The 20,773-nt window shown below is 46.1% G+C and overlaps 1 protein-coding gene and 1 pseudogene across 2 annotated transcripts in view; one reads left to right on the forward strand and one right to left on the reverse strand.

The window, feature by feature from the left end:
* Positions 1–7,553, reverse strand: part of LOC113258617 (transcription initiation factor TFIID subunit 9-like) — a 57,070-nt pseudogene extending 49,517 nt beyond the window's left edge.
* The window catches only part of PTPRT (protein tyrosine phosphatase receptor type T), a 1,022,164-nt gene that overhangs the window by 426,783 nt on the left and 574,608 nt on the right, over positions 1–20,773 (forward strand). The gene's annotated exons all lie outside the window — the stretch shown is intronic.

Genomic DNA, 20,773 nt, shown 5'->3' on the forward strand with positions numbered 1-20,773 from the left:
CAGTGTGATAAATCTGATTATAACTTGTAGATGGCCACTCGTGGCTGTGCAGCGGCTTAAAATGCACTGAAAGATTCATTCAGCTAAATCGAAGTTGTCAGGTGGATTGCCGGAGGGACTTCTTGTTGCAGACACAAGTTGTGTTACGTTGGCAGTAGCCTTGTGGCGGCTCTCAAATTGCTGGTAGGAAATAAATCCATTAATCAGTGTGGACTGCCCCGACTCACGCTGCTAGGATGTGGGCTCCTTGAAGACACAGTGTGTGTCTTAGTCCCTCACCTGCCTCTTAGTGTCTGGTGTAATAGGCCCTTGATAATTGATTCTTTTTTGTTTGTTTTTTTTTCATTTTAACATTCACTTCTTAAAAAAAATAGAATTGCCAGTTATCACAGCTGGAAGTGACATCAGAGAGCCCCTCTTATAGTCCCTGGGTGTGAGTCCTGAGGCCCAGAGAGGGACTGTGATATCTCCCAGGTCACACAGCAAGACCCCATGAGAGAGCTGGACGTGAACCCTGGCTCCTGACGCCCAGCCCAGGCCTCTGGTTCTCTTTTGTGCTTTTCTTGGCAGCTCCTGTCAATGAAGGACGCTAGGAATTCCATTTGGGCTTTATTCTAGTGTTTTACAGTCTCTTCTGAGTAATAAGGTCGGCTTGTTTAATAAGTTCAGCTTCAAAGTAGGTCAGGGATTTTATTTCTGTGCATGGGCCATTAGCATTCTTAAGTGAGAACACATTTTTTTTTTTTTTTTAACTGAGAAAATATCTTTTCTGTAGATGAGATGTTCCTCGTCTGCCTGTTTCCTAAGCTGTGTCAGATCCTTTTATACCACAAAGCCTCAGGGAGGGCGCCCTCCAGGCTTCTCAGTGGAGACTGAGGCCAGATGGGAGGGACAGGGAGGGGAACCCCGTGAAGTCGGAGCCAGAAGGGCAAGGTGATTTCCAAAGCCTTCTCAAGCTAGAAATGAGGTTTGTGTTGTGTTGTGTTGGACTTAATTCTCTGGAAAAAACCCCAAACACTAGTTTAGAGGGTTGAACGCGATGTCAAGAAATCTGACTCTCTTGTGACTCAGGCGCCTTCCCAGATCTGTTCCCCCAGTGGCCAAGGTGGTGGAAAGGAGTCAGGGTGTAGCTCTTACTGCTGTTTTCAGGGAGAAGGATCAGGGCGTGCCCAGGTGGGGAGCTGGGGAGGAGGAGAAGGGTGACATGACACCTCATCTATTTAGGGCTGCTCCTGAGGGTAATATCAATTTTACATTTTTAGCAATGACCTGAATTCTTCCATGAACTCACTCCTTAGTCAATTGCCTTTAACCTAAATGGGGCTGGTAACACAGTAAAAGAAAAATGGTTTCTATTCACAATTCCTGTTTGAGGCACCGCGTTTGACACAGTGAAGGCCGTAGAACCATGACTGGCTGCATCCCTGCCTTGCAGTGACTCTGTTGAAGGGGAGAAAGGCACGGACATAAACAGGGAGAAATGCAGGTGATGGTAGGCTGGTTAGGCACCCGGCAGCATTTTCCACACACCCGTCTCTTCCGTGCTCCCTTTCACAATTTCTTTCCCTTATCTATTCTCTTATTTTAACACTTCTGCTTTATAAATAAATAAATAAATAAATAAATAAATAAATAAAATAAAACACTTGATCTTTCAAATGAAAATTCATATCATTATAATCATTATATTACTATAGTGAAAGGAAGTCTGATAGGTTTCTAATGCAAGCTGAAATACATCTTCGACTGTTAAACTAATTTATGGATCAGCGCCCGCTGGTGTGCACCTGATTTAATCGCATGTGTACCACTGGCCTGTACCACACTTTGGAACATGTCAGGGAGCCTTTCCAAAGCAGGTGGAATGCTAGCAGGGCCTTGAAGGAGGGAGCTCTCTGAGCCAGTGCATGATGGCCATGGATAATCATAGCGATTCTGTGTAAATACATGGAGTGTCTCAGTACACAAGTAAGAGGTGGTGGCTTGGCCCCTTGGGACTATGCTTTTCACTGATCTTTAGGTAGTTGGCGAAGAAAACCTCAGGAGATTGGATTTCTCCACCGTCGGCCCCTTTCACTGGTTATATTTTGTGCATTAACACTACATGATTGTGAGTAAGTTGTTGGCTTACTCTATGCAGGGCTCTTTGTAAGCATTAGAACTCCTCCAGGCCAGGAGGAGACAGGTGAGGAAGGCCATTCTCTTTCTTTCTTTCATTCATTCATTCATTCATTCATTCATTCATGTGTTCATTCACTGCTGCCTCCAGTGCCTTGTCCCCAAGATTGGGGACTAGAAACACATATGAGATTACTAACTAAAGGGAAGGATGGTTGAGGAATCACCTGGGTGCTCTGCATATTATGATTTTTCAGGAAGGTATTTTGGTGAATGAAATGAAAGATGTCGCCCAGTGGCTCTCAAATTTGGCTGGATGTTGGGAAAACCGGAAGTGTTAAAAAAATGCCAATACCTAGGGCTCACCCCAGTAATTTGGATCTGATGGGTAAAGGTTGGGAGCTGGACATCAGATGCTTTAGAACTTCTCCACATGGTTCTAATACACAGCAGTGTGCAAGCCACGGGTGCAACCACTAGAGATCTTTTTTTTTTTTTTTTTTTTTTTTTAAAGAGCAGCGTAGCCTAATCCAAAGGACCTTTAGTCAAATGGTACTTGGTGCTGTGTAGGAAACAGGCATGGCAGGATCCAGGCTGTTGGACATTTAGGTGTGGGTTCAGCCCAGCCCTCCCAGAGGGCTCCTGGGAGCTTCCAGCCCTGCAGAGACTTCCCATTTCTTAGAGGGGCTCATTTCATGCTCCTTGTCTGCAAAGGAACTGGTTAGTTTCGTTTTTGAATTGACTGTGAGACACCAAAATGCTCCCACATCAACCTTCTGGGCAGAACATCTGCCCAGATGTTTAGGGTCAGTCTTGAGTATATCTTAACTATTGGGAAACCTCATTGGGGTTTCCAATCAGGAACATGTAGAGTTATATTTCCTTTTCCTGAGGGGAATCACAGGTAGGAGAGGAAATTCATGGGCCCATTTTAAGAGGACATTAAAGGCCTCCAAGCTGTGAAGAGCTCTATAGGAATGATGCACTTTGAGATCAATTCTTTTTTTTAAAAAAATGTTAATACCTTGGAGGATTGCTACATTAAACCTGTTTGTCCTTTGGTGTATGTGACTTTAATCAGATTGTTTTCCTGATTAAGATCTAGAAGAAGTTTTAGGCAAGGCTTTCTCTTTTTTTGAAGCTTTGTTATTACTTATATGTGTTTTTCTTCAATGAAAAATGATAGCAATTTTGCTGAGACCATCAATGTGCCCTACTGAATAGGCCCAGGTATATCTTCGTAGCAGGGCACGCTTTCAAATTCACTTCTCATTTTATTGCGTACATGACTACAAAGGTGAGTTTTAAACCTTTTCCTTCATTTTCTACCACCACATTAAGAAATAAAGAGGCAGATTTTAAGGCTAAGCTTTTCTTAGTAAATGATGCTGTGTGTGCTGGAACATTTGAATGCATGTTTCCTTGGTGGAGACCCCTCTGTCCTGCCCTGTGGTTGTATCTGTGTTACACCGAGTGCCATCTATGCAAACACCCACCCAAAGCTTGTTGACGGTTTCTTCACCAGGTATCCTTTTTTGAAGTAATTGCAAATTAATGCCTTCATGGGTATCACTGTCGTATAATATATGGAATAAATAAAGAAATGGCTAGATGTTCATTCCCTTGTTTGCTTACCACTGCAAAATGAAAAGCACTGGGCTTACCAAGTATTCAAACATGTCTTTAAGCGCATTAAAATGTCTCCCTTGAGGGCATTCTTCAGTACAAGTCGGCTGCCTCCTTTTATTTTTATCTCAAATAGGTTCAGCCAAGTCCTCCCCAGTCTTCTGCTGGTTTGTGTACTGTAATTTCAAAGGTGATCCTGAACCTGATCTTGATGGAAGCTTGAAGCATCACGTGTGTGCATTTGTTTGTGCCTCTTTATATTAACTTGCAGCCAAGAGTTTTCCCTTCGTAGTCACAAAAACTTCTGGTAAAGTTCCTCCACGTTTTTAATTATTTATGGAATATGTATGCTGTATTAGTCACGTATTACGCCAAGAGGTGGTGGCTGAAACCAGCAAGGATTTATTGTCTCGAAGGCATGGGTTAGAGATCATGGTGCAGTGTCATGGGGTGATTCTGGCTTGGAGGCTGCAGTCATCTCGAGTCTAGTCCGCGGGAAGATCTGCTCCCAAGTGCACACACTCACATGGCTGTTGGCAGCCTTCAGAAGATCCTCTGAAAAGAGGACTCCTGTGGCTATTGGCCTCAGAGCCTCATTAGCTATTGGTTGAAGATAGCATTTCTTTGGGAACGTGTGGCTCTCCATAAGCCAACTCACAACAGGGTAGATAGAGGAGGGGGAGGGAGGGAGGCAGGAAGAGAGAAGAGGCAGGAGGGAGAGGGAGGGAGAAGGAGAGGAAGAGGAGGAGAGAATGGGGAGAAGGGAAGGAGGGAGAGGGGAAGAGGGAGGGGAGGGAAGGGAAGGAGAGAGAGGGAGGGGAGGGAGTGGGGAGATGCACAGGGAGAGACAGGGACAGGGCAAGGAAGGTGGTAGTCTTTCTGTAACCTAATCTCAGAAGTACCAACATCATGTCACTTTGGCTATCTTCCTTTTGTTAGAAGTGAATAAGAGGTCTAGCTCATTTTCAAGGGGTCAGGTTACCCAGGAGCATAGATACCAGAGGAGTGAAGCATTGGGGGCCATTTTAGAGACTGCCCACAGCAATTGGGGTCTTCAGGCGTCACCAAAAAGTGATGGTCATTTGCAGATATGGTTCAGGATTTTTTGGTGCAAGGGATACTGAGTTTTAGCTCTTTACAGCTCTACAATAACAAAAGTCACATATTAAGTATGTGAGTATATCTTATGTTTCCGAGATTGACAGCTGCTTAATGATGAAGCACGGAGTGAATTTGGGGTAACACTGCCATCTTCTTCCTTGTCAAGTCCGATGAAGGGATTCTGAAGGACAGTGCCACGCTGGAGACAGGCCTCTCAGGTTATAGGTTCTGAATTTTACTGTCTTACATCTTTTTAATAGTTTTGAGCATATGCTTCCTATTTCCCATTTTTAAGCAACTATCCATCATCCTGATGGAAAACATAATTTTAAAAGTATTATGCCTCTGAAAAATAAATGAGGAGTGCCACTAAAACTTGCAAAACAAAACAGACATATTTTTTCAGCATTTCTGTGTTACTGAAAAATGCTCTATGGCAGGAAATAGAACCAAATACAGTTATATGTTTGCCAACTGAATGTTTGATTGAACACAATTTTGTCAGGAACCTGAACTGACTTGTGAGTACTGATGAATTTGAGTAGAGTAAAAAGTAAAAGAAAAATGCACATGGGCTTGACACCGAAGGCATGACTTATAACTGGGAAAATGGATAAACTGAAGCTTGTCAAAATGAAAACTTTTGCCCTGTGAAAGCTCCTACGAAGAGAATGAAAAGACAGGCTACAGAGTGGCAGCAAATATTCACAAACCATGTATGTGACAAAGGACTAGTATCTAGACTATACAAAGAGTTCTTAAAACTCAATGCTCAGTAGCAGAACAACAGCAGCCAAACCAACCCATCGAACAAAAAAGAACAGTTCAATTAGAAAACAGGTAAATGTTCTGAGCAGACATTTCGCTGAAGAGGATATAGAGAGGGCAGGTAAACACATGAGAAGATGTTTAATGTCCGTAGTCACTAGGGGGGTGCCGATGTAACACCGCAGTGGTGCATCACTACATACCAGAATGGCTAAAACAAAATGCTGGCACCACATCGTAGCGAGGATGTAGAGAGCCCGGATCACTCATTCGTTGATGGGTACAAGATAGGGTAGCCCTCTGGAAAGCAGTTTGGCAGCTCCAGATTCCACGGGACCTGGCAGTTGCCCTCCTGGACATTGATTCCAGAGGAAGGAAAACTTAGAGTCACACAAAATCTGTATCATCATGATTGTTCATCGAAGCTTTGTTTTGTAGTAGCTAAAAGCTGAAACAGCCCAGATGTTTTTTTTTTTTTTTTTTTTTACCAGGTGAATGGTTAAACTGTGGTACGTTGTACCATGGAATCCGATCACTCAGCAATGAAAAAAAAAAAAAAGAATGAATTGTGGCTATGAGCAGTGACCTGGCTGTATCTTCAGGGAATGATGCTGAGTGAAAGAAGCCAATCCCCAGAGATTATTGTCATTTTGTACATGTCAGAATTTTAGAAATGGAGAATGGACTTGTGGTTCCCAGGGCTTGAGCATAGGGTGGGGGGAGTGAGGAGGGAGGTGGGTACAGTTATAAAAGAGCCACACGAGGGCTCCCTTTGGTGGTGGAAATGTGCCGTATCTTGACTTTGTCAGTGTCAACAGCCTGGTTGTGCTATTGCATGCTAGGTGATTTTTTTTTTTTTTTTTTGATGAATGACAACTTTATTTTTTACACTTAAAGTCTGATGAAAAACCATTGCTAATCCCATTAAAGAAAATCCAACATCTCAATTGGAAAGGATAACTATATTTACTCATTAAATATCATTTAAGTTTTCTACAACACAACTTGGAAGCATGCAGCATGCATATGTAATTTCAGTACATGGACTCAAGACCAAGTGTACATGTTACAAGCACCAGGGCTAGATTACAAATTTTCTTCTTCTTCCCCTCTCCCCCTCCCCCTTCTTCTCTTCTTCCTCCTCCTACTCCTCCTCCCTCTCTCTCCCCCTCTTCCCCCCCCCTTCCTGTTTTCAATGCATTTGATGATTCATTGGCAGTGTTTGGTGATGGCCACCATGTTGGTGATAATAAGCATGTGTTTGGCCCCAGTTTATATTGGATTAATCAGAACACTCTGAACTGTGATCTTGCAGAAATTGATGCTTTTACAGTTGGGGACTGTCGTGAGCATCTGTACTGTAAACCTTTGTCCTGTGAGGGACGCTGGAGTTCCTACTTCAGTTGACACAGATGCGGCTTGGGTTGGTGTGCCAAGTCGTGGGAGTACTTGGTCTGCTTGTAACTGAGCCAACACTTAACCACAGAGCTGTTATTCTTCCCACAGAAGTAGATGCCTTTTTTTTTGGTAGACTTAAGTCTATAATTTGGAGCAGTCAAGCGGTATCTGTCAGGTGTTAACCTAGAACCTGAATATGGTTTGATTAATGGCGAAGGAGTTTGATTTCTTTGCCTTGCAATATGTAATAAAAAATCTCTCCGGGGAAGAGAGGTAGAAGACTGATGAGCTCGACCCTGGCCTGCCAATCACACATCATCTGCATCAACAGGAGCTTTCTTATCATGGCTTGAATAAATATTTGCATCATCTAGAATTGTGGTCACATATCAGAAGGCAAACTCCAACATCTGATTTATAACCTTTGGCTCATCTTCTGTAAGCCCTGTATCTTTGAGGCTCTGTGCATCTTTTGGCGTGCTCTTAGGAGAAGCCACTTGCCAGACTCCATGGCCAGATTTCTCAAGCTGAATCACCCACATTAATGTATTTCAGGCCTGATCTTGATGCAAGTTCTTTGCCTAGCATGGTTTTTCCAACCCCTGGTGTATCTGGGAGCAGGATATTTGGAAGCAACATGGTTCTCACCCTCGCATGATAGTTTTTTTTTTTTTTTTTTTTTTTAAGATTTATTTAAGGTAGGGTTAGAGGGAAAGAGAGAGAGCTAGCAAGTGAGCAGTGGGGAGGGGCTGAGGGGGAGGGAGAAAGAATCTTAAGCAGACTCTGCACTGAGCGTGGAGCCTGACTCAGGACTTGATCTCATGACCCTGAGATCACAACCTGAGCCTAAACCAAGAGTCAGACGCTTAACTGACTGAGCCATCCAGGTACAACCCCTTACGCACGAAGTTATCATTAGGGAAGCTGAGTAAAAGATACATAGCATCTATTATTTCTTAGAATTGGTGTAAATCTATAATTATCTCAAAATAGTTTAATTAAAAAATTAACACTGGTGTTTAAAGTGGCAAACTGAGCTCTCAGCCCGAACCAGGGGGGCCTTTCTGGGCAGGGATGAGCAATCCCTCTTCTGGGGTGGCGTGGTCTGTTCAAGACTTCTTACACTGCTGGGTGTTCTGATAATACCAAGCTACCAATTCTTACAACTCCTCTCTACTCTCAAAATACTCTTCACTCCAAGCTTTCATGGGGGAAAAAAAAATCAGGTTGCCTGACAGCAGAAGAGGATTCTTCTGACTTTTGCGTTGATTCATTCGTTTAACACATACTTAGGAAGCATTTACTGTGTGCCAAGGATCAAGGCAGGTGCTCTGACTAAGATAGTGAAACATATGCAAGTGGTCTCTGCCCTCGTGATGTTTACATTCTCGTGCAGAAGACCAGCGTGGACGGTCGCGCACAGTGTAACTGCCCTAAAGCAGCATATCCGAGAGCTTTCGAGGAGGTCGGGAAGTAAGGCTTGAGCTGAGCTGTGGAGAGTGAACTCAGTAAAGCTGGGAGAAGAGGAAGCAGTGTGGGCAAAGGCCCTGAGGTAGAAAGGATCTCAGCATGTTAGGAATATTTGGAAAGCAGACCTGTGTGTCTGGAGCCTGTGAGCAAGAGGGGCAGTGGCAGGAGAGGAGGCTGAAGAGGCCAGCGGGGCGGGGGGGTGGGGGCATCCCTCATGGTGTTTGAGGCCCCATAATGGAATGCAGTCGTTACCTTAGGAAGTCAGGGTAAGATGGGCCGCAGGGTAGAGAATAGATCTGAAGAGGGTAGTACTAGAAGCAGGGTTAGGAAGGCTTATGCATATTGTGCAAATGGGTGATTTAAAGCTCTCTCCTCTTTTGTTGATTGAAATCTGACAGCACGGCAAAGTACATTGACTTTAATATATGGAAGTATGTTAAACTCACGTTTGATTTTCATCATAATTTGAGATTCTTTGGGATTTTTTTTCCATACACATTCATAGAGTCTATGAATAACGAGAGCATTATTAATTCCTTCCCATTCCTAGTGTCTTTTATGTCTTTTTCTTGCCCCATTGCAGTGGCTCAAGCATCCAGTAAAACCGGGGAGATTAGCGGGAAAGCGTTCAGTATTTTACAGTTCATTGTGATATGAGACTATGTTTTGGATGCTTGTTCTTAGATGAAAGAACTTGCCCTTCTATTTGTTAAAAGTTTAATCGTGGATAGATACCGACTTGTGTCAAATGCTTCCTTGATATCTCTTGACATTGTTGCATGATTTTTATCTTTCAGTCTGTTAATATGATGAGTTATACTGATTAATTTTCTAATATTAAGCTGATCTTGTATTCCTGGAATAAACCCAGTGTGGTCACGATAAATTACTCATTTTATGCATCCCTGGATTTGGTTTGCTAATATAATGTGTAGGCTTTTTATATCTCTGTTTCTGAGAGAGATTGGCCTGGAAGTTTCTTTTCTTGTGATATCCTTGTAAGGTCTTGGCGTGACAGTTATCCTAGGCTTGTCAAATGAGTTTGGAAGTATTTCTTCTGTATTCTGTGAAAGAATTTGTGTAAAGGTGGTGTTCCCTTGAAACCTTTTATGCATGTAAAAATTCAAGGTTCTTTTACCTTCTCTCTTCAAGTAGAATTTTGTCCCAGGAAGGCGTTCTGTCTAAAAACTGTGTCACTTTGTAGATCGCCTGAGGTTGCTCTGTATTTCTTTGGGTTAACCTCTGTCTCTGCTTAAGAAGTACAGGACAAAGGTGTTAGTAACATCTAGAATAGTGCCTGAAATGTGATACCCGGTAAATATGCCCTCTTTTCTCCTTTCATGTTCTCTCCCTGCCATAGATGTACCAAGGTTGTCGTGGCCTACGGTGGGTGCCAACATGAAGCCACTCATCCTGTCCTCAGGGCCCATCGTCCATCTGCTTGAGTCGGAATTATGGCCTCTGGTCTATGAGGCCACCGTGGCCCATGGTCTGTGGGACCTTGCTGTGTTCTCTTGTTCCAGAGTCCTTTCCCAGAGGGCTGCTGTGTAGGCCTGCTCACGCTAGCTCCGTCTTCGTGCTGAATGTGGCAGAACGCAGAGGCAGCCCTGGTGGAGGTGGGGGTGGGGGGTCGGAAGAGGCCACTTTTTCAGATCCTTTCTCTAAAGGGGGCATTCACCTCTTAAACTCTCCCCGCAAACTGAGCAGGCTGTTGTGGGTAAACCTCTTAATCCATCTGGACACCTTTTCCTGACACCTGAGAGCAGTCGATCCTTGTAGTCACTTGGGCCCTGTGAGCCGCTTAGAGCCGAATCCCTCCTCTCCCCGCTCCCACCCTGCACACAGGAATATGCCCAGAGGAGAAATTTGCAAAATAACAATATCTCTAAAGCCCCAGCCCCCTTCCTTTGCTCTCTCACTGTGGCTGGTAGCATAGCAACTGACTGAGCTGCCTGGACTCATGTTGCTCTGAATTGCCTCTTTCTCTGCTCCCTTCCCCCCCACCACCCCACTTTCCCTCTCCTCCCGCTCTTCTCAGACATGTTCTGTGAAGACGGCTGCCATGTTTCCCCCTGGTGCTCGTTGAGTGTGCGTTGCCCGTCCTGGTGGGAGATTAGCGGCTCTCTCGTGCAGAAAGCTAAAATTGATTTTCATCGCATGTGCTACACGAGCCCCAGATGCCCAGAGAGGAGATGGTGCGAGGCTTGAGAAATGGTGCAATGACCCTTCACGGAGGGGCTGAGGAGGGACAAGTGCGGTAGGCCATGAGGGATGTGAGAAGGGAATAACTCACATTCACTTGGGGCCCGTCATGTTACAGATATTTGCATTTGGTCTTCACCGGGACCCAGTGAGATAGGATCCGTTACCCTGGTTTTACACATGAAGAAACTGAGGTTCAGGGGAATTAATTAGATTGTCCAAAGTCGGAAAAATAAGTGAGAGAGGTTATAAGCCAAACTGTCTGACTGCCCATTGTAAGGGAAAATGAATATGAAAATGCAAAGGGATGGAGTCCAGAGTGCTGGGCCTTGTGTACAGAAGCCAGTAGAGTGCCCTGGGATGCTGGGCAGGGCGCCTGAAACGGACAGCACGTACATGACCACGCAGGCATTGTGGAGGTCAGGGAAAGACTGTGGCTTCACAGGTGTGCTGTACCCAGCACTCACCTGGCCTGTTGGATCCTAGTCTCCCACTTGTACTGATCCAAGTACTGGTCCCTTTCCTGCCCCTTCGACCCAATCAGAGACCGAATTCTGGCCAGTATCCTAAACCAGTGTCTAGTCCTCTGTCTCTCCAGCCCCATGGCCATTACCCTGGCCCAGACATCCAACAGCTCCTTCTCCGTGGTGGACATGATGCCTCCTGACTCTGAGGTCTCTCCTTCAGACCCGTTCTTCACCTAGCACTCAGGAATCATCCAGAAAGAACAGGTGTCTGCATCACACCACCCCCTACAAAGCCTCAGGCCGAAGCCCCGGCTCCTCAGAAAGACCCTTCCTTCTCTGGTCCTGTTAACTTCTCCAGTTGCCTTTTGGCCCTTCCCCTCCGCCATGCGCATTCCAGCAGGCTGTGCCATTCCGGAGCGACCCAGTCTCTCCTCGTCTTTGTGCGGACACCTCCTCCCCAGCTGCTAGTTAGACTCTCTTCTTCTTTCATGACTTCATGATTTGATTTCTCCGGGATGCCTTCCCTCATTTCCTCCATCTGATTGCCTCCTCAGAGTACTTCCCTAGGGCTGCCGTAACTAATTACCACAGACTCAGTGGCTTAAAACGTAAAAATTCATTATCTTACGAGCATGGATGTCCGAAGTCTAGTGTGGGGCAGCAGGGCTGCACTCCGGCTCCAGGGGAACGTCTGTTCCCTTGCCCTCCGCAGTTTGTAGAAGCTGCTGATCTTCCTTACTGGTGGCCCCTTTCTCTGTGTTCAAAACTAGCTGTGCCGCGTCTTTCAGCCCCTCTGTCTCTGATTCGTTCACTTATATGGATTCTTCCGATTACATTGGGTCTGCCTCGGTCGTCCAGGATACCCTCCCCACTCACGACTTCATCATTTCTTCAGAGTCATTTTTGCCATGTCAAGTTCTGGCGATGAGCGCGCGGACATCTCTCGAGGGCCGCTGTTCTGTGTAGCACATTCTTCTGTGTGTCCCCCAGATCCTGGACTGCCGCCGTCCCGGTCTTTCTCACGGTATTCTGCAGCTTCTTGATTCCCGCCTCTGTTTCACTCCCTCACCTCTTAGGTTCATTCGGGGTAGAGACAGAGATTAGCTTTGACTCCCTATCTTCAGAACATAGAACCAGCCCTCATACTTGTTCATTGAACAAGAAAACCTCTCTTGCTGGCCCTTGGCTGCCTGTCTCACTCTCTGGCTGGGGGCGGTTCAGTGCCTTGGTTAGACTCGCAGAGCAGAGCAAGCCATCCCAGATATCCCAGCGCCGCCGGGTCCTAGCTGCATGACCTTGGACAGGATTCTCAACCTCTGTGCCTTCGTTTCCTCCCATGTGGAGTAGAGATAATTATAAGATCTTCTGTCAGTTAGGATCTAGGAAGGAAATCCCAAACCATAGTAGGTACTTCAGACAGAGAGGTGTTTTATTGTTTTTAAGATTGTATTTATTTATTTGACAGAGAAAGAGCATGTGCACAAGCAGGGGGAGTGGCAGGCTCCCTGCTGAGCAAGGAGCCCGATGTGGGGCTGGATCCCAGGACCCTGGGATCATGACCTGAGCCAAAGGCAGATGCTTAACCAACTGAGCCACCCAGGTGCCCCAGACAGAGTTTTCTTGAAGGGACTTACACAGGTGTCGGGAGGTTGCCAAAGCGAACGTGGGACACTAAGGTAGCCAGGAATTGCAGGAAGCATCTATCACACGCAGGGCTGTGGTCACACGAGGGAATGGGAGTGTGGAGGAGGGACCCAGCTGGGCGATGTGGGGCCCTCTGAAGAGGGAGACCACAGACAGGAGGTGTTCTTATCATCCCCATTTTACAGATGAGGCAGCTGAGTCACAGAGAAGTTGAAAACTTGCTCTGGTTTTCCTAATCTCTTACTTTGGATTTCTCCAAAAACAGGCCCTGAGACAATGGTTTGCAAGTGGTTTGTTTGGAAATCGAAGAAAACACTGGCAAAGGGGAGGGGCAACTTCTGCAGGGGCCGATGGGAGATTTCAGAGCATCTTCTTCTCTCTTCCGCCTTGCTGGTCTCCACAGAGAGCCTCCACTGGTAGGACTGAGCCAAGGGCATCTCCAGCGCAGTTTGTAGAATCCATGCCCTGGAATCACAGAGCCATTTCTAACGGGGTGAGCTTGGAAGCAGAGGACCATCACGTTCCTTTGGTTTCCTCGTCTGTAAACCGGATACTATGATAGCGCTTACTTCAGGGTGTGCTAGGAGGAGTAAGAGTCCGCATGCGTAAATCCTGGAGTAGAGCCGGCACGTGGTGCCGAGAGAGTATTTGCCCTTGTTCCTTGCCCTTGCTGCATCCTGCAGGTGTGACAGATGGGGCATCTCTGGAACTCCGAGATTCAAACCAGCTAAGGCCTGAGTTCCTTCCATCCAGTTCTCCAGAGCCAGCCTGCTGGGCAGGGGAGGTGGGGGAGGCAGACAGTGTCTGTTCATGGACCTGTTCGTCTTGTGCTGTTCCAGAACAAGATGCTTCTGCAGGTGGCCTCAGATTCTGAAGGCTTGGAATCCTGGCTCTCCTAGCCCCCCTCCCTGAGGGGGGATAGACTCCTGATTCATACTTTCTTAGGACTCTTGATTAGCAGGCAAGGAAAGAAAGGCTCTTCTAGAATGATTACTCTGTTCTTAATTTTGGGAAGTGGCCCAGCAAAGAGTAATCTCAAAAATATCGAGGCGCTGGGGGAGAAAGAGGAGCCAGGAGCAGACAGAGTGTTACAGATCATGAAATCTCGCCTGGTGCTGAGTCGTTACTGAATTATGCATTTTTTTAAATGACTTCATTGGTTGCAACATGACTGTGTTAAGTAGACCGAGGCTGAGCTCTTAAATGTATTTGCTTGTGGAAATGTTGGCAGGAGTATCCTCTGACATTACTGTGGCCCCTCTTCATCCTGACACAGGAAAGGGAGTGCATTTAATAGAATCTTTGTGTCTCTCTATGGGGGGAACAAAATGAGGGCACCAGCTAGGTTTCCCACCAACTGCCGGTTGGGAGGATGGACACAATCGTCTACCCAGTGCACTCGAGATGTGCTCGGACTGTTCTGAGACGGTCGACTCTACTGCCTCATGGGACCCTCATGGCAAACCCACATGAGGGAGGGGTTCTTATCATCCCCATTTTACAGATGAGGAAACTGAGTCACAGAGAAGTTGAATAACTTGCTAATCTTCCTAATCTCTTACTTTGGATTTCCCCAAAAACAGGCCCTGAGACAATGGTTTGCAAGTAGTTTGTTCGGAAATTGGAGAGAACACCGTCAAAGGGGAGGGGCAGTGAGGCGGGAAAGGCAGGCAGGCTTCTTCTCCTAAAGGGCGTGTGAATGAGCTGGTAGTTCTGGGGGGCATCTGATCCTGAGTTCCACTAGAGATCCTTTAAAAGACTAAGTAGAGCAGGCCCATTGTCCCACCGAGGGCCAAGGAAGCGGGGCTGTTTTCCAGCAGCTCCTATTCCTCATTGGGAAAGAGTTGTTGCCAGGAATGGTAATAGCCTGGCCTGCGCCGTCTGCCCTACGGTGGGGCCATCAAACTCTAGCAGCTGTAGAAAGCTTCTGGGTGCTGGAGGTTGGAAGTCTCAGTGCATGGCAGGATTACCCGCTGAAGTGACAAGTGTCAGGTACCACCACAATCTGCAGCAGATGGACAGAAGATAGCTCAGCTGTAGGGAGAAATTGCTTAGAATCCTAAGAACCGAAAATACTTGTGCCAGAAGAAGGGAGAGAAAATGTCCATGGATGGTCCATGTCTTCAAATAGCACCCAGGGGAGGAAATGGGGTGCTGTGACTCCAGGATCAGGCTCAGCACTGAGTAGGCCCTGCGATGGGGTTTGGGCATCCAGGCAAAAATGGCTTGGCCTTTGCTCTTGAGACAGACCCACCAGCAAGTCGTCTCCATGTAACTGCACAAGTTCTGTGATGAATTTGTGTCCAGGGAGCCCCAAGGCACCTGTCCACTCCAGGGATGCTGTTGGTTGCGCAATCCACGTCTCCTTCCCCTGCCTGGTGCCCCCATCCCCTCGTTGCCAGGAGTGTGGCTGCTGAAGGCTCCCAGTTGCCCCTGCTACTGGACTGAATATGGATTGTTACCCCCTCAATTCATGTTTTTCCCCCCGAGCCTCAGAACGTGACTATGTTTGGAAATAAGGAGGGTCTTTGCAGATGTAACTTATTCAGTTAAAGTGAGGTCCTACCGGAGAAGGGTGGGTGCTTATCCAGTGTGATCGGAGTCCTTATCAGAAGAGGGAAATTGGGACCTAGAGACAACAGACACACTGCGAAGAAGGCTGTGTGAAGACAGAGGCAGACATCGGAGTGATACGTCGATGATCCAGGGAAGATGAACGCCTGCTGGCAAGCATCAGAAGGTAGAAGAGGAAGGAAGGATTCTTTCCTGGAGGCTTCGGAGGGAACATGTCCCTGTTGGCACCTCGATTTCAGACTTCTCACTTCTAGAACTGTGAGGCAATAGAGTTCTGTTGCTCTAAGTCACCCAGTTTGCAGTGCCTAGTTATGGAAGTCTTAGGAAACCACTACAGTCTTCCCGGGGTAACTGTCCTCAGCCACGTGGACACTGCTTGGCTGAGGGGCAAGGCCTGCACCCCTAGAGCAGCCTCTAGCCAAAGGATGACACAGGATACAGATGACTGATGACGCCCTTGCTTTGCTGGGGGGCAGGCGAGGTGGTACAGTCTGTGCTCCAGAGCTCCGTTGGGAGCAGGCTGATGGAGTGTGCAGCCCAGACCACATCCATGTTTGGCTTCCTGAGCTTTCCCCTGCCGTTCCTCCTTCTCAGTCACTTGCACAGAATCCTGGTCTCAAGCTTTGTGTCTCGGGACCCTGGGCTGAGATACCCACAGAGCACAGAGAACACAGGCTTGAGGTGAGATCCAGAAGGGCATCCCAGAAGAGAACTGACCCTCGAAGGACAATAAAAAGTGAGGCGCCTGGAGAAGGGGAAGAGCGAGAGACTATTCCAGAGAAATTGTGTGTGTCCATTAGACCAATCCTTTCAGTATCTCAGTTCCCCCATCCTAGAGTCGTGATTTTGATTCATCCAAGGTGGACAGGGGTCTGTCTTCAAGTAATTTCTTCTCTAAGGAAGGGCAAGTAGACATTATATTTCCTGCATTTTTTCAGAGTCTGAGAGTGTCTTTCTGTTAGTCGTGCAAATGCACCACAGTTCAGCTGACTGTAAAATTCTTGGCCCATGGAAATCCTCTTAAAACCTTGTGTGTGTGTTTTATTATTAGGGTTAGGAGGCACTCCCCCCCCCCCCCCCGCCATAAAGCTGCCTGGGCCCTCAGTCCTGGCTTCTTGAATTACTAGTTGTTCAACATGAGGCAACTTACTAGTCGTTGAACATTACTGATTGTTCAACATTGGCTAAGTTACTTACTCTGCATTTCTTTCTTCTTCTTTTTTCTTCTAAAGATTTTATTTATTAAAGCATGCATGAGTCGGGAGAGGGACAGAGGGAGTGGGAGAAGCAGACTCCCCACTGAGCAGGGAGCCCAATGTGTGGCTGGATCCCAGGTCTCCAGGATCGTGATCTGAGCCAAAGACAGGTGCTTAACCGACTAAACCACCCAGGCACTCCCCCCCTTCTTTTAAACTGCGAATCGTAATAGTTTCTACCCCCGGTGTTGCTGTTACGATTAAACAAGTTAATACTCTAAGTCACTGAGAACAGTGACAGGTGCATACAATTTTGCAATACGTCTTCGCTGCCACTGCCATCATTTGGGGTTATTATTACTGTTTTCATCAACTTCACCATTACGTCACAGTGTTTCAAACTGAAATGCTGAAGTCTGAGAACTGATTGCTTAGTCTTTTTTTGTTTCGATGGAGATCTGTTTTTAAAACTCCAGATACTTGTGGGAACGTTCCTTGTCTTGTATTTCAAAATATTACCAGTTGTGCTTAATTTTGAGTCTCATCATTGATTATGCCTGAAGCCCACCATGTTCTTCATCCTCTGCAAACTCAATTTATTTCAAAGAAATTGTCTTTGTTGTGTCTTTGATTATTGTTCCCTTCTGCTTATTTGATGTCTTCTCCCCAACCACTTGAAGCCCTTAGCATGAATATCCACTCCCTGTTCTCTGTAACGCTCTCCTTCTTGCTCTCTTTCGTCTCTTCTTTGCAACCCCAACTTCTTATTTTGGGAAAACTTACCAAAATTTATCTTTTGAATAAGACATCCAATATTTATTGAACATCAACTCTCTGTTAGGCTGGGGCACAAAGACTATTTCTGGTGGGCCTGCACTGGTAAATCAGTGCTGTGTCGACTTGGGATTTCTGCTCAGGGACCTCATGGGTCCATGCCAGGGAGGGAGAAGGTGGGGTCTCCTGTTGACAAGTCACAGTCAAGGTAGAGTCAGTGAACGTATGCACATGGCATCCCTATAGTCCTTGGTAGAAACTTCAGATACTTTTCTAATTAGAATTGTAAAACAGTCTTTCATTTGGAAGATGAAAAAGTGGAGAGCCTCAGAGATCGTGTGGTTTGTCCAGGGTCACAGAGCTGGTTAGTGGTAAAGGCGGGCAAAGAGAGATTTGGACCCTGACTCCAAGCTAGTTTTCCCTTTTCCTTTTTGATCCTTAAGTCATTATTTTATGAAACAGTCTTGCATACTGGTTAGTAGAATATCTAATGAGTATGATGCTTTGAGCATCCACTGTGTGCCTAGACCTGTGGTCATGCAGCTGAGTAGCCATGACGCAGAATTGAAAAGAAAAATGGGTCTGGTTTGGTTAAAAGTAAAAGCAAACAAACCGAGGGCTTCGGCGGGGGGGGGGGGGGGGGGGGGGGGGGGGATGGGATTGGGATAGGCTGGTGATGGGTATTAAGGAGGACACATATTGCATAGTGCACTGGGTGTTATATGCAAATAATGAATCATGGAACATTGCATAAAAAACGGGATGTACTGTATGGTGACTAATATAACAAAATAAAAATTATAAAAAAATAAAAAATAAAAATAAAAGGAAAGATGCTCTAATCGAGAAAAATGACATGTGCTAACCTGTGGCGGTAGGAATGATTAAATAGCATGAGGGTCTGCGTGTCTGTTGGTGGGTGGGGTAGGGGCATTCCCACAGACTCTCATGGGTCAGTAAATAGCAATGCAATTAGAAAGGTGATCAGATAGGGGCGGAGGGTGGTGGAAAGTGTCAGAGGCCAGGTTCCATCCACCTAAAACATGTCGAGGCTCACTTCATGTCTTAGCAACTTTTAGTTTTTCTCAAAAGGTTTGATTTCTGTCTAGAGCAGACAATACATACGCACAAAGCTTGCTCTCTAGCTATTTGAAGCACTTTTGCTCTCTGTCGGAATTTCTGGGGAGTCAAACTGTTACAAGCGCTCACAGCAGGAAAAAGAAAGACAGAATTGGTCTGGAGATTGCTGCCTGAGGACGAGGCGGAATTACATTAAGGGGTCACCTCACCACCTACATGTTGAAGGAGAGCCTAGGCAGGTCTGGGGCGGCTGCTGCCCAGTACTCGTATGTGGATGGCTCACAGAGGCTTGTCCTTGAAGTGCTTTGATGCCCGGTTGGGAGGGGCCGGTGCCATCTCTCAGCTCAGCTCCCTGAAGGCCAGGCTTTCTCCCTCTGGATTTGGTTCCAGACTTTGTCGGCGGAGAGTGCCATCAAATGAAACATTTATTCCTGGCTTTGCACAGTTGATGGTGCAGGGTCAAGTAGAAAGAGGCGGGTGGTGGTTTCATATGTGGAAAGGCTCATGGATGAGAGCTGGTGTGTGTAGGAACAACCTCTTCTTAGGAAAAAAATAGTAGGAATTCTAGCATCTAATGATGCTGATAGAATTATTTGGAGATAAATGATATGGAATTAAAAGCTCATTCCCTCCAGAGAGTCTGGGGTTCAGCTCCAGGTAAAATTTACTGGCGTTCTTCCCACCTGCTGGGTCACAGACAAACCGTATTTTTGTTTGTTTCTTTAATGTCCTTAAACATAGCATTTACATATAGCAAAATACCTTTCTTTGATGCGTACAGCTTCATGAGTCTTACACAACCCTAATCAAGATGCAGAAAATTTTTATTATCCTAGAAAGTTTTCTCAAGTCCCCTTCCAGAGGTAACATTGTTCTGATTTTTATTATTTAATCACCCAGATGAATATGTAGTACATTTCAGCACTCCGAGAAAGTTCTTTTGTGCCTTATCCCCATAAGGACCTGCTCCCATAGGTAACTGTAATTTTGACCTTCATCACCACGGTCAATTTTGCCTCTTCTTGAACTTTTCATATAAATGGAATCCGCATGCATTTTTCTCTTCTTCTTTTGCGTAACATAATTTTGGGATTCACCCGTGTCGCGTGGGTTAATAGTTTGTTCCTTTTTCCTTGCTGTACGGTATTCCTTTGTATGGATGCACATCGTTTGGTCGATCCATAAACACACACCTGGGCCTGGCTCATTCTCCAGTTCCTCCTTCTCATCAGCTTCCGAATTACCTTCTTTTCTTCTTACTCCTCTTTCTCTCAGTGCTTGAGTGAAAGCTAAATGGGAGCCGCTGGCAGAAGATTGCGTCTGTTTTGTTTACTGCTGAATCCTCGGTGCTCAGAACAGTGTGTGGCGGATAGCAGGTGCTCAGTGTTTGCAGAATGAGTGAACTAATGAACGTTCTGAACACCTCGTTTTAACTGTTTACCAGTCTCGCCCAGTGTAGTCCCTTCTCCAGCATCTCCGAGCTACAGGACCACCAAAGGCATTCTCTCTTTGTTCACAATCTTAACATGAGTCGCAGGCCCACGGGTCACAAGCTCTCTCTGCAAGAGCTTCCCTAACCTCTAAACCAGGGTAGGTCCCTTCATGGGCCTCTTAACTGCCTCTGCCACCCCCATCATGACCTTCATTCCACTTTATTGTCATTGCTGCTCTGACTATACCTTACCCTCTCATTCCGTGCGTCCAGAGAGCCCACGTTTCTCTGCCATTAAAGTCCACATGCTCAGCACTCTGTCATGTGAGAAGCAGAGAGTACGTACTAGTTGGGGTTTCTTTTCACAGGGAGTTCTATCAGGTTGTTCATCTCAAGATGGTGACAGTTAGACAAAGCCCTTCGTGAAGAGGAGGATGAATATGAAAACATAGCCTCTGCTATGGACTGAATGATTGTGTGCCCCTCCCTTTCCAAAGTCATATGTTGAAGTCTTAACCCTGGATGTGATGGTATTAGGAGATGGGGGGGGGGGAAGTGGTCTTTGGGAGATTATTAGGTTTAGATGAGGTCATGCAAGTGGAGCTCCCATTATGGGATTAGTGCCCTTATAAGAGGAGGACGAGACCAGAGATCTTTCTTTCTCTATTATGGGAGCACATAGCAAGAAGGAGACAGTCTGCAAAGCTAGAAGAGGGTTTTCACCAAGAACTGAGTTGGCAGGTAACCTTGATCTTGGATTTCTTAGCCTCCAGAGCTGTAAGAAGTAAATGCCTGTTGTTTAAGCCCCGCAGTCTATGGTGTTTCGTTATAGCAACGGAAACTACGAAGACAGCCTTTGAAGAAGATTTCTACTTAGGATAGAGCATTTCATGGGTGAGGTCATGTCTTAATCCATTAGATAT

Source organism: Ursus arctos, unplaced genomic scaffold, assembly GCF_023065955.2.
Source record: "Ursus arctos isolate Adak ecotype North America unplaced genomic scaffold, UrsArc2.0 scaffold_16, whole genome shotgun sequence".
Taxonomy (NCBI): domain Eukaryota; kingdom Metazoa; phylum Chordata; class Mammalia; order Carnivora; family Ursidae; genus Ursus; species Ursus arctos.